Below are 13,665 nucleotides of genomic sequence, written 5' to 3'. Positions count from 1 at the left end.
GGTAACCCTATCAGCCCCGTGTGTACACAGCTTAAGAAAACCGGAGACTTCCTCAAGACCTGCTGCATGGGGGGTTAGAGGTGCTGGGTTGCAATTAACACACTGTCATGGGGGGGGGGGAGATGCGTTACAGCTTCATATATTGCGCAGCGGATTCCGTTACAGCGTCTTATATAGCGCAGCAGATTCCGTTACAACGTCTTATATAGCGCAGCAGATTCCGTTACAGTGTCTTATATAGTGCAGCAGATTCCGTTACAGTGTCTTATATAGCGCAGCAGATTCCGTTACAGTGTCTTATATAGCGCAGCAGGTTCCGTTACAGTGTCTTATATAGCGCAGCAGATTCCGTTACAGTGTCTTATATAGCGCAGCAGATTCCGTTACAGTGTCTTATATAGCGCAGCAGATTCCGTTACAGTGTCTTATATAGCGACGCAGATTTCGTTACAGTGTCTTATATAGCGCAGCAGATTCCGTTACAGCGTCTTATATAGCACAGCAGATTCCGTTAAAGTGTCTTATATAGAGTAGAAGATTTCGTTAGTGTCTTATATAGCGCAGCAGATTCCGTTACAGTGTCTTATATAGCGCAGCAGATTCCGTTACAGGGTCTTATATAGCGCAGCAGATTCTGTTACAGCGTCTTATATAGCGCAGTACATTCCGTTACAGTGTCTTATATAGCGCAGCAGATTCCGTTACAGCGTCTTATATAGTGCAGCAGATTCCGTTACAGCATCTTATGTAGCGCAGCAGATTCCGTTACAGTATCTTATATAGCGCAACAGATCGCTGAGCAATATTGGCTTAAAACTGCTCAGCAATATATTGCTCAGTGCACCGTTTTCATCAGCGACCAACGATTTTGACTGAGAATTGCAGGCTCATTCTGTCTCTACCTCATTTTGACTAGAAATCGCTGGTTGCTGGTGCACAGGTGTAGTCAGGTGCTGCACAGGTGTAGTCAGGTGCTGCACAGGTGTAGTCAGGTGCTGCACAGGTGTAGTCAGGTGCTGCACAGTGCATTGTGCACCAGCAAACAGCCATTTTTTAGCCATAATCGGAGGAGCATGCTCCTGTGACCATGAAGGGCTGGCAGCGGGAGCGTGATCCTGGCGATTTATCTCCCACAGCACAAGAAATCACTGGCAATATGGCCGCTCAGCCCAGTGTGTACACAGCTTAAGAAAACCGGAGACTTCCTCAAGACCTGCTGCATGGGGGGTTAGAGGTGCTGGGGTGCAATTAACACACTGTCATGGGGGGGGGGAGAGATGCGTTACAGCTTCATATATTGCGCAGCGGATTCCGTTACAGCGTCTTATATAGCGCAGCAGATTCCGTTACAACGTCTTATATAGCGCAGCAGATTCCGTTACAGTGTCTTATATAGCGCAGCAGATTCCGTTACAGTGTCTTATATAGCGCAGCACATTCCGTTACAGTGTCTTATATAGAGCAGCAGATTCCGTTACAGTGTCTTATATAGCGCAGCAAATTCCGTTACAGTGTCTTATATAGCGCAGCAGGTTCCGTTACAGTGTCTTATATAGCGCAGCAGATTCCTTTACAGTATCTTATATAGCGCAGCAGATTCCGTTACAGTGTCTTATATAGCGCAGCAGATTCCGTTACAGTGTCTTATTTAGCGCAGCAGATACAGTTACAGTTTCTTATATAGCAGTATATTCCGTTACAGTGTCTTATATAGCGCAGCAGATTCCGTTACAGTGTCTTATATAGCGCAGCAGAATCCGTTACAGCGTCTTATATAGCGCAGCAGATTCCGTTACAGCGTCTTATATAGCGCAACAGATTCCGTTACAGTGTCTTATATAGCGCATCAGATTCCGTTACAGTGTCTTATATAGCGCAGCAGATTCCGTTACAGTGTCTTATATAGCGCAGCAGATTCCGTTACAGTGTCTTATATAGCGCAGCAGATTCCGATACAGTGTCTTATATAGCGCAGCAGATTCCATTACAGTGTCTTATATAGCGCAGCAGATTCCGTTACAGTGTCTTATATAGCGACGCAGATTCCGTTACAGCGTCTTATATAGCGCAGCACATTCCGTTACAGTGTCTTATATAGCGCAGCAGATTCCGTTACAGTGTCTTATATAGTGCAGCAGATTCCGTTACAGTGACTTATATAGCAGCAGATTCCGTTACAGTGTCTTATATAGCGCAGCAGATTTCGTTACAGTATCTTATATAGCGCAGCAGATTCCGTTACAGTGTCTTATATAGCGCAGCAGATTCAGTTACAGTGTCTTATATAGCGCAGCAGATTCCGTTACAGCATCTTATATAGCGCAGCAGATTCCGTTACAGCGTCTTATATAGCGCAGCAGATTCCGTTACAGTGTCTTATATAGCGCAGCAGATTCCGTTACAGTGTCTTATATAGCGCAGCAAATTCCGTTACAGTGTCTTATATAGCGCAGCAGGTTCCGTTACAGTGTCTTATATAGCGCAGCAAGTTCCGTTACAGTGTCTTATATAGGGCAGCAGATTCTGTCACAGCGTCTTATATAGTGCAGCAGATTCTGTCACAGCGTCTTATATAGTGTAGCAGATTCTGTCACAGCGTCTTATATAGTGCAGCAGATTCCTTTACAGTATCTTATATAGCGCAGCAGATTCCGTTACAGTGTCTTATATAGCGCAGCAGATTCTGTTACAGTGTCTTATTTAGCGCAGCAGATTCAGTTACAGTTTCTTATATAGCAGTATATTCCGTTACAGTGTCTTATATAGCGCAGCAGATTCCGTTACAGTGTCTTATATAGCGCAGCAGATTCCGTTACAGCGTCTTATATAGCGCAGCAGATTCCGTTACAGCGTCTTATATAGCGCAGCAGATTCCGTTACAGTGTCTTATATAGCGCATCAGATTCCGTTACAGTGTCTTATATAGCGCAGCAGATTCCGTTACAGTGTCTTATATAGCGCAGCAGATTCCGTTACAGTGTCTTATATAGCGCAGCAGATTCCGTTACAGTGTCTTATATAGCGCAGCAGATTCCGTTACAGTGTCTTATATAGCGCAGCAGATTCCGATACAGTGTCTTATATAGCGCAGCAGATTCCGTTACAGTGTCTTATATAGCGCAGCAGATTCCGTTACAGTGTCTTATATAGCGATGCAGATTCCGTTACAGTGTCTTATATAGCGCAGCAGATTCAGTTACAGTGTCTTATATAGCGCAGCAGATTCAGTTACAGTGTCTTATATAGCGCAGCAGATTCCGTTACAGCGTCTTATATAGCGCAGCAGATTCCGTTACAGCATCTTATATAGCGCAGCAGATTCAGTTACAGTGTCTTATATAGCGCAGCAGATTCCGTTACAGCGTCTTATATAGCGCAGCAGATTCCGTTACAGTGTCTTATATAGCGCAGCAGATTCCGTTACAGTGTCTTATATAGCGCAGCAGATTCCGTTACAGTGTCTTATATAGCGCAGCAGATTCCGTTACAGTGTCTTTCATAGCGCAGCAGATTCCATTACAGGTTCTTATATAGCGCAGCAGATTCCGTTACAGCATCTTATATAGCGCAGCAGATTCCGTTACAATGTCTTATATAGCGCAGCAGATTCCGTTACAGTGTCTTATATAGCGCAGCAGATTCTGTCACAGCGTCTTATATAGTGCAGCAGATTCCGTTACAGCGTCTTATATAGCGCAGCAGATTCCGTTACAGTGTCTTATATAGCGCAGCAGATTCCGTTACAGTGTCTTATATAGCGCAGCAGATTCTGTCACAGCGTCTTATATAGCGCAGCAGATTCCCTGGCGCATTACAATAGTAGACAGTGATAAAACAAACTGGGTAACAACAGACAGACTTGGAGGTAGGAGAGCCGAGCTGCAAGCTTACAATCTATAGGGACATAGGAGGGAAACACAAGGACAGGCACCAGTAATAGCATAGCTTGTAGGTCAAGAAGGGAAGCTATATAATACATAAGTGCCTCACAGGGTTATGCATGCAGAACTTAAATAGGATAGGCTTGCCTGAAGAGGTGAGTTTTCAGGGAACGCTTGAAAGTTTGGAGGCTAGTGGAGAGTCTTATTGTGCGTGGAAGGACATTCCATAGGATGGGAGCAGCCCGATGAAAGTCCTGTAATAGTGAATGGGAGCTAGTGATCCGTGCAGAAGAGAGACGCAGATCTTGTGCAGAGCGGAGTGGTCGAGATGGGAGATATTGTGTGATAAGTGCAGAGATATATGCTGGTGCAGTATGGTTAATAGCTTTATATGCGTGTAGAAGTGTTTTATATTGAATACGGTAAGATACAGGCAACCAGTGGAGGGACTGGCAGAGCGGATCAGCAGACGATGAGCGTCTTGCAAGGAAGATCAGCCTAGCAGCAGCATTTACAATGGATTGCAGTGGTGAGAGTCTGTTCTTGGGAAGACCAGTTAGGAGACTATTGCAATAATCAATGCGGGATATAATGAGTGCATGGATAAGAGATTTAGTAGTGTCTTGTGTGAGATAAGGTCGTATTTTGGATATGTTTTTTTAGATGCATGTAACATGATTTTGCGACAGATTGAATGTGGGGAACAAAGGACAGTATAGAGTCAAGGATGACCCCAAGGCAACGCGCTTGTGGGGTGGGGTAGTGTTATGACTCTGGGGAATACCACTGAACCTGAGCCCTACCTTTATTGCCTCTTACTGTGGTCGGCGTACGCGTGCGACGGAGCTGGTTTGATGGAGCTGGTTATGCCGGCTCCGCCCCTGATGCCACCAGGTCTTATGTGGGACAACGCGTCCGTCGAGACAGAAAGAGGACAAGGGGTGAAACTAACTAATGACCCACACAGGATGGGGTACCCCCAGAGTCTCCAGGGGAGCAACAATGCTCAAAGGTGACACAATATAACCACTAATACTGGGTGTAACAATGCACAAGATAGAACCAGAACCAGAAATACCAAAAGGAGAATTATTGCAACAATGCAAAAAGATGTTACAGAAAGAGATAAAAAAAATGCAAATGGTACTTGTGTAGATTCACAGCGGCAGTTACGTAGCCAGCGCAGCGTCCCTGTCAGAATCAGCGTAGTGTTCCCACGGCCAGTGTAGTCAGCGTCCCTGTCAGTACCAGCGTAGTGTTCCCGGCCATTCACGGCTAGCCACAGCTTACGTAGTTAGCGTAGTCAGTCAGGCGTCCCTGTCAGTATCAGCGTTGCGATCCCACCTGTTCGCAGCCAGCCGCAGCTTACATAGTTAGCGTAGTTAGTCAGTATCAGCGTTGCGATCCCACCTGTTCGCAGCCAGCCGGAGCTTACGTAGTTAGTGTAGTCAGTCAGTATCAGCGTTGCGATCCCACCTGTTCGCAGCCAGCCGGAGCTTACGTAGTTAGTGTAGTCAGTCAGCATTACGCAGTTAGTGTAGTCAGTCAGCGCTTATTACATTGGGTGGGAACCATTGACTATTTTAACCTGCCTGACATGACAGGTGTGAATGTGTTCCTGGAACACCCCCACTATCCACGCCAACCCGAAGCGTGGCGTTAGTCGTCCTCCCAACCTTTTCATACCCCCACTATCCACATCGGCGTGGAGTTGATTTTCGGGCTTGGTGGCTTGCTGCACTCGCCACACTTTATAAAATCAACTCCACGCTGACGTGGATAGTGGGGGTATGAAAATGTCGGGAGGACGCATGATGTGTCCCCTCCCGGGGCTCGCCACGCTTCAGGCTGGCATGGATAGTGTGGGTTTCAAATGGAGGCATTTGCTAGTATGTAACATGGGGCACTCCTTTATGCATGAGAAGCACTTGCGTCCGCACCCCCTCTTTGTGCAGGAGATGCACGCGCTACCAAACCCCTAACCCTGTCGGCAGGGTTGCTGTACCCTGCCGCAATAGTTAATCAGATGCAGAAGCGTATCAGATGCTCCTGCGTCTCAGACAGATGGGGCGCCTCTCCACCGACACCCGCATGATCCCCTCTCCACCGGAGAGGTGATTATGTGGGCGCCGGTGCTGTGTGAGAGGCACTCACTAGGCTAGAATATTTTCTGAAGAAACAAATACCACGTGGTTTTAGGGTGAGCAATACCCCCACCATCAGCCGCAAGAATCCAGCATTCTGTGTCCGATGGTGTGGGGTACTGAATAAATGCTCCCTAGACCTAATTCTGGTCTTTGAGGAGGTGGGCATTGAGTTAGCAAAAATAACGAATGAAATTCAGAAATTTCAAGGTGACCATACTGGTACATTGAAAAATGAGAAAAAGGAGGATTGGTTACCAAGACTACAGACCCAGATCGATAAATTTCAAACAGATTTAATATCGTTTAAGCGTAAAAAACTGGAAAGTGTTGACATGGATTACAAACACCATGGTGTCTACCGGTAGGCTATCGGTAAAATACACAGGTAATAGACGTCAAGGTCATCCTAGATTTTATCGGTCTGGGCCCGGGTCTAATAACCAATATTCATCCTCGTCTGATAAGGAATTCTCGGGGAGTGATAAACCACCCTCTGGGGCTTTTTTAGGTGCAGGCACGAGATCCAGAAAAAATTTATCAGGAGACCCCACCCAAGAAGGCGGAGGATCTCAAGACAAAAACAAAAAGAAAAGGGGACAAAAAGGGAGTTAATTTTTAATCTATCCTCACATCAATTGTCTAAAGCTGAGGAATCGCTACTGTCAAAGGGCATGTCCTTCATACCAACTAATAAAATGGACCCTTTTAAGTGGTCTGTTGACTTGCATAAAATGGGGAGGAAACTGAGGGAGTTCTTTGACAGTAGGGATGGTACCTCTCAAATACCATCTAACACTTTATTTAAAAACAAAAGCACGTTTGACCCACCCTCAAATAACACCAGTATAAAAAAAATTCGGTACGTATGTATTATCTGGGCTCACGATTTTTTCATTGCATTGCATGCAATATAGTGGCATACAATGCAATGCAGTGCGATTTTTCATTGTAAAGACCCAATTTTTAATTGTATAGTCACCCATGGGTGATTTCATACCCCCACTATCCAACTACCCATGGAGTTGATTTCATATAGTGTGGTGAGCGTAGCGAGCCACCGTGCCTGAAGCGTGGCGAGCGAACGCAGAATACATGTAAAGTGATCCACGTCCCGTCGCGGGGCTCGCTACGCTCGTCACACTATATAAAAACAACTCCATGCTTAGTTGGATAGTGGGGGTATGACATCACCCAGGGTTGGCTATACAATTAAAAATCAGGTCTTTACAATGAAAAATCGCATTGCATTGCATGCCTTAAGTAGTGGCATGCAATGAAAAAATCGGGAGCCCAGATAATACATAAGTACCAAAAATTCTAAGGATGGTTAATCATGAGGTCTTGGGTGATAAAGATCATACGAAGGCGTATGATAACTTAAGTGGGGCTGAAAGAATTGCCTTACATGACTTGAAAAATAACTCAGCGATTACTATACGTAACGCAGATAAGGGTGGGGCAGTGGTCCTGTTAGACTCTGTGAAATACGATGCTGAGGTTAAACGACAACTAGCAGATTCGCAGATTTACTTGAAATTGGGCTTTAACCCAATGCCCAGAATCAAGAGGGAGGTGGATGCTGTATTAAAGATTGGACATACGGGGGCATGGCCTGGCCGGCAACGTGAGCGGGTGTTGGGAGTGAGAACTCCGACAAAATCCTTCTAAATATCCTTCCCCGAGACCCCTGGACAACAGATTCTTACCCTCACTGGCTCCAGAACTGCTCCTGTTCTCCCCTTGCCATCTGTATCTCTCCTGGTCGGTGAGCGGAGTGCTGGACAGCTGTCTGGCCCTGCTGAGGTCTCTGTGACCTCTCCTCCGTGTGCGGGCGCCATCTTGGATCCTCCGGTGGGTCTGGCTGGGCTCCGGTGCTCCTGGAGTGCGGCCTCACAACTTGGAGGTGCTGGTGCCCTGTCTGGTGTGACGGCGGGGAGGGAGGTGACTGGTGACCCCCCCCCCGGTGGATTGTCAGCGGTGAGCGGGAGACGTCTGTCGGGGCGCGCTGCTTAGCCGGCCGGGGACGCAGGTGCAGTCTTGCTCGTCTGGCCCTTTGACTAGGCTGTCTGTGCCACATTACTCTTAAACACGCTGGGATCCGTTGGCGTCCCTAATATAACTGGAGCTCGTGGAGTGAGATTATTGCTGCGGTGTGGTGCTGCCTTCTGCCTCTGATATCAGGCACTTGCTGGACTGTGTGTTTGTGGATACAAACTGCTTCGCTGGTGTTAATGGCGACCTGGAAGATCCCTGTCAGTGGCCCTGAAATACAATATACTGCTCCATTAATTGACAATCCCCACTATATTCTGATATTGAGGCGACGTGGGGTGTGCTGGCCAACGATACCCTGCCTCCACTATCTCTTTGGAGCGCACTTTGGATACACTACTTCAGCGATGTCTGGCCCTCTATATCAAATCCTTGAAGCCATTATTGCTTCTACACAGAGGATCCTTGATGCTTTTCCTGAAATACCTACTACCTCCACACACTCTGGGTCTGACTTACTAGTACCCCCAAAAGAGACTCCGTTGCTGGACACTGCTGATCTCAAAAGGAATACCCTATCTTTCTCGAATACACCTGTGTTGCAGCGGGGCAGTGAAGCTGAAGGGGATGAGCCTATGCTTGATGTTCATGAGGTACCTGTGCCTCCTAAATCTGCTAATGCCCTGGACTTTTCTACGGTCCTGTCTAAACCGGTGATCCCTTATCCTTTTGCACCTGACTTTGTCCTTAATGCTGTGGTTTATCCGTACACCCTTGGTATGCTCCAGATGCAGCTTATGTGTTTTACACACTGCTGGAACAAATGCTCTGGACCCTCTTGTTACATCCAAATGTTATTGGCTATGACTGTCTGCCCCTTCCTATCATTCTTGGACGCTGAGGCCTGGCCGGACTAGTGTTTCAAGATTTATCTCAAAATTGCTGTTGGAAATATCGCTCACGCCCTGCTATATATTTGATTGCATCCTAACTCCGCTCTCTGTATGCTATATATTTGTCTGATAATATAGCCAGAAGGTTCTCTATACTTGTCTGATGTGAAAAGATAGGGTCTATCCAGTTTAGGCCATCAGTTATTTGCTCCCTCCATTCTAAATAGCCCTCGATTAATCCTGCTCAAACCATCCTTATTGAATATCCCCTACATGCTGGGATTCGGGGGAGGGAGGGCTTCTCTAGGTTAGTTAGGGTAGTTTAGTGGGTTTTAGGGGGTAGGTTGTTAGGTTTAGGGCTCCAGGTATTCCCAGGTTGGGGGTGGGACATACAGGGTGGGGGGTTATTGGGGGGTTTGCTTTGGGTTTTTCGCTTGTTGCATTAATATGGTTTATTTTGGGATATCTATACTCATTTACACTTGGACAGTGGTGATTCTCTGTATATGGGTATAGTGGAACAAAACAAAACTCATCTTCAACCCCTTCATTCCCGCAGCATGCAGCATCGTAAATAAGGCATACAAAAATGAATAAAAATCAAAGGAAACCTATACAGAAAACACAACTAAGCACCAAAAATACACACAATCTAATATTATATCAATGTCATTGACATATGAGAATATCAGGCCATATTGGTCCAAACTTGGACCTACGAGCCGCCAGACCCACACCACACAGCACTATATGAAAATTCCTCATTGAGGCCTTGAGGGGCAAGTGACTAAGTCAGAGATCCATTGACTTTCACGCTGGAGAAGTCTTTTATGTCGATCCCCCCTCTTCTTAGGGGGGGAATGTGGTCAATCGGCATAAATTTGAATTCATTCATCCGATGGCCACAACTTGCATAGTGTCTGGCAACAGGAGCGGTAGTCTTATCGACTTTCAACAAGGCTTTCTTCACTGAGGAGCGGTGGGCCGCAATCCTCTCCTTCAGTTTTCGAACCGTTTTGCCCACATAAATTTTATGGCATGGGCACATAACGATATAAACCACGTATTTCATGTCGCAATCCATGCAATGTCTTAAGGTATATGTATGTCCATTAAGCTTGTGCTGCCAACTGATTCCCGTCATAATATACTGGCAATTTACACATCCAGAGCATCTGAATGATCCTTTCTTAGTACTCAACCAGGTACTTGCTCTATCCACTCTTGGACTGATGTCGGAGTAAACGACATGCTGCTTGATATTTTGGCTACGTTTGTAGCAAAATAGAGGCGGTCTACTACAAGAGTCCTTCAGTACCGGGTCCGTACTCAGGATATGCCAATGGGTCATGATGGCAGAGTGTACCTTCCCAGACGTGATGAAATACGTGTTTGAGAAGACCATTCTATCCATTCTCCCATACTTGTCAGTCACTTTTTTCAAAAAGTCTTCCCTATTAAGGGCAAGACATTCAGACTTCGCATCCTCTATCTCCTTCTTTCCATATCCTCTATCGGAGAAACATTTGCCCATCTCATCAAGGACCTCATCAAGTTCCTCTCGCTCTGAGGTCATTCTAACTTCCCTCAATAGTTGGGGATACGGTAGTCCTTTTTTCAAAGGTTGAGGGTGAAAGCTTGTCACCAGAAGCAAGCTATTTTTATCCGTTGGTTTCTTAAACAATTTCATGACAAATTTCCCCTCAACAATGGACACCGCAACATCGAGGAAATTTATAGTCTCACGACTAGCTGTGTGTGTGTGAATCTGATGGAGCCCGGGTGGGAGTTAAGCAGCATGACGAACTCATCCAGGAGAGCCTCACCACCCGTCCAAACAAAAAACAAATCATTGGGGGGTGTGGCCTGACCAAGCAGGACGCACGTTCAGGGAGCTCCTGTCAAAATATTTACAAAAGTGCCCTTATACCTACAGAGGACTGCCCCTCGCCACCTGCAGAACTTCAGCTGACTCGTGGGCACCCTCCGGATCGGTGGTGGGAGAGCTGCGGAGCCGGGGACGGGAGAAATCCGGTCCAGCGAGTTGCGGCCCTCACCTTCCCAGAAGCCGCGGCCTCAATTTAATTGCTGAACCCGGGGACGGGGCTCCATAGCCACTTTGTGGCTCAGAACGGGACCCGGAGGCGGCTTGAGGCGAGTCTATCTTCCCCCAGATATAAGCGGAGGGCACCCCAGCCTCCCCTTGGTCCTGCTTACCTAGCTGCGTAGCCCTGGGAGCATTAATTGATAGGGGGCACTGAGCGTCATCCTCTGCAATAAGTTGCGGTGGCCATCTTGGATCCGGCTGCCTGTGGACTCGGCTCTCCCTGCCTGTACTTAGCCAGCCATGGGCAGCTACACTGCACCCGTCTCCCATATACTGTACAACACTACAAGGGGGATAGACACTGTATCCCCAATGTGCCCCCCCCCTGAATCATTAAAGGCAGGCCCATGAAATAGGTGTAAAGCAGCACATACTACCTGCTGCAACACATTGCCTTACAGTGTCCCCAGTACACCTGCCTTTCAGGAACACTTCCATTGCTATCTATATATCTGTACACTTGGTACACTATTGCAATGCACTGTTCCCTTTGAAGTGCACTATGCCACAAACAGCATACAAGTTTTATTACTTGGACCCCTGCATAGAGCTCCAGACTGGTTCTTTGGTTCTGCGCTTCTCGCTGTGTCCTGTCGGCTGGACCGGGGACGCAGGGATTTAAAAGCTGTGTAAACTAAGTCTGGATGCCTTTATAGAGAGCCGGACCCATTTCACCTTCATTCAAGTACCTCTAAAGCCCTTTTTATGGATGAACTTCATCTGCCATCTAGTGGCCAAATCTGACCTCTACAAGCTCAATATATATTACCTCTAACACCTGAACGTGATATACTTCAGCTGCACTGCTACACATAACTTTTTCCAATGAGATCAATACGTTCTCCAGCATGACCTATTATGCTTAGGTCACCCGAACCGCCGCCTCCATCATAAAGCTAATCTGAATACAGCCGCCTTGCTCGACCTCACTCTGCACTTGTTGATATCTTTAATCCCGCCATAATGGCGCCTGGGAAAAAGAACAAAGATTCCGCTCCACAAGTACATTTCTTCGGGACCTCATCGGCTGGGAAAAAAACCCGCCCTTCTCCTCCAACGCCTGACCCAATTTCAACATCCCCTTCAGTCTCCCCGACCTCACACTCTACTGGACCTAACCCCCAGGAATCAATGGACTCCCTAGATGGGCCAGTTACCCTCCGCTCTATTCATTCTATGCTAACTACCTTCAAATCAGAGATATCTGCCGAATTTAAATCCAGTATTCAAGCTGTCAGAACTGACATCTCAGAGATCGGAGACAGAACCGACCATCTTGAAAGCAAAATGGAAGAGCTGGTCACCTTCCATAATAACCTGATAACTGCCCACGACTCCCTACAAGAAGAAGAAGTATCTATCCGCGCCCCAACCCCCTTGTAACCATCAATAACTACACTCATTAATATCCTCCATCATACTCTTAATTAATTTTACCCTATTTCCAGCCCACTACCACTGTCCATCTCCCCCATGCCTCCCGTCATTACTGTTACTATCCTGAAATACCAATTTTTGACCACACAATATTAGTATCATGTGTTTATTCAACCATCTACTAACATCAAGTGTATATATCTTGATACCCCTTTCATCATGGTTATATGGCTATATTTATTATTATTATTATTATTATTATTATTATTATTATTATTATTATTTTCCTTTCTTGCTCATTCACATATATTAACCATCATCTACTTTAATGCTTTCCATTAAGTTTAACATAATGTTTTTCATATTAATAAATTGCTCTTATACGTTAGGATTCACGTGGTCCATTCAGGATAAGTATCCCTCTCTCTCTTTTTTCAGTCTCCTTTTTCAGTCTCTTCTCTCTCTTTCTTTCTTTCTCCCCCTTTCCTTCTCTCTTTTTTCAGTCTCTTCTTTCAGTCTCTTTTTTCAGTCTTTTTCCAGTCCTTTTTCAGCTGCAATGCTACTAGACAGACACAGGCATAGCACGTCTGTCCCATGCATACTGCAGGTCCCAATAATCTTCATTAATCCCACTATGTCCCCACCATCCACCTCCCTTCATCCTCTCACTTTCATCTACTGTGTACTTTATCTCTCCCAGTTTTACCTCCTCATCACTCCAGTACTTATCTAAGTTTTGTCTCCATCCCACCACATCTAGCATATTGTACAAGGGGATCCATCCCCTATTTGTCAGCCCATTTACGGCACAGTTTAATCTAGCCTCCTATGTATATTACAACTCAATAGCGCTATGTACGCGCGCACCCACCCCCAGTTATCCATTCATTCTTAACCGGCCAGTGAGCCATCCGATTAGCCAACCTTGCCCCCATTTGTCCACCAGACTGTCAGTCAGTTATCCAGCCTATTCTTCTCATTGGCTGCCCCACGTATAAGACATGCCGGGGAATCCCTGATCAGCGCGTCACTGTGATCAAGCCTCCCCGGCGAAACACGTGTCAGACGTGAACCTTGGGACCACCCCCTGACGTCACCCCTCACTTGGGAAACTCCGTCTTCCATAGACGCCGTAGACGGACCATCTGACGGCAGCTGTACAGCTTCCACGCTGCTATAGCGCCCGAACGACGCCTCCCCGTCTGCCTTGAAGTGAAACCCTTCCGCAGACGGAAAACATTGGGCAGACCGGAATAGTGCCAGCGGGC

At 46.5% G+C, this 13,665-nt stretch overlaps 1 protein-coding gene across 3 annotated transcripts in view; it reads right to left on the bottom strand.

Moving 5' to 3' along the window:
* The window catches only part of LOC146075945 (uncharacterized), a 230,165-nt gene that overhangs the window by 36,263 nt on the left and 180,237 nt on the right, over positions 1 to 13,665 (bottom strand). The window lies entirely within an intron of this gene.

This window comes from Crinia signifera, chromosome 4, assembly GCF_055691185.1.
Source record: "Crinia signifera chromosome 4, ASM5569118v1, whole genome shotgun sequence".
Lineage (NCBI taxonomy): Eukaryota > Metazoa > Chordata > Amphibia > Anura > Myobatrachidae > Crinia > Crinia signifera.
This window is presented reverse-complemented; position numbering and strand designations above follow the sequence as displayed.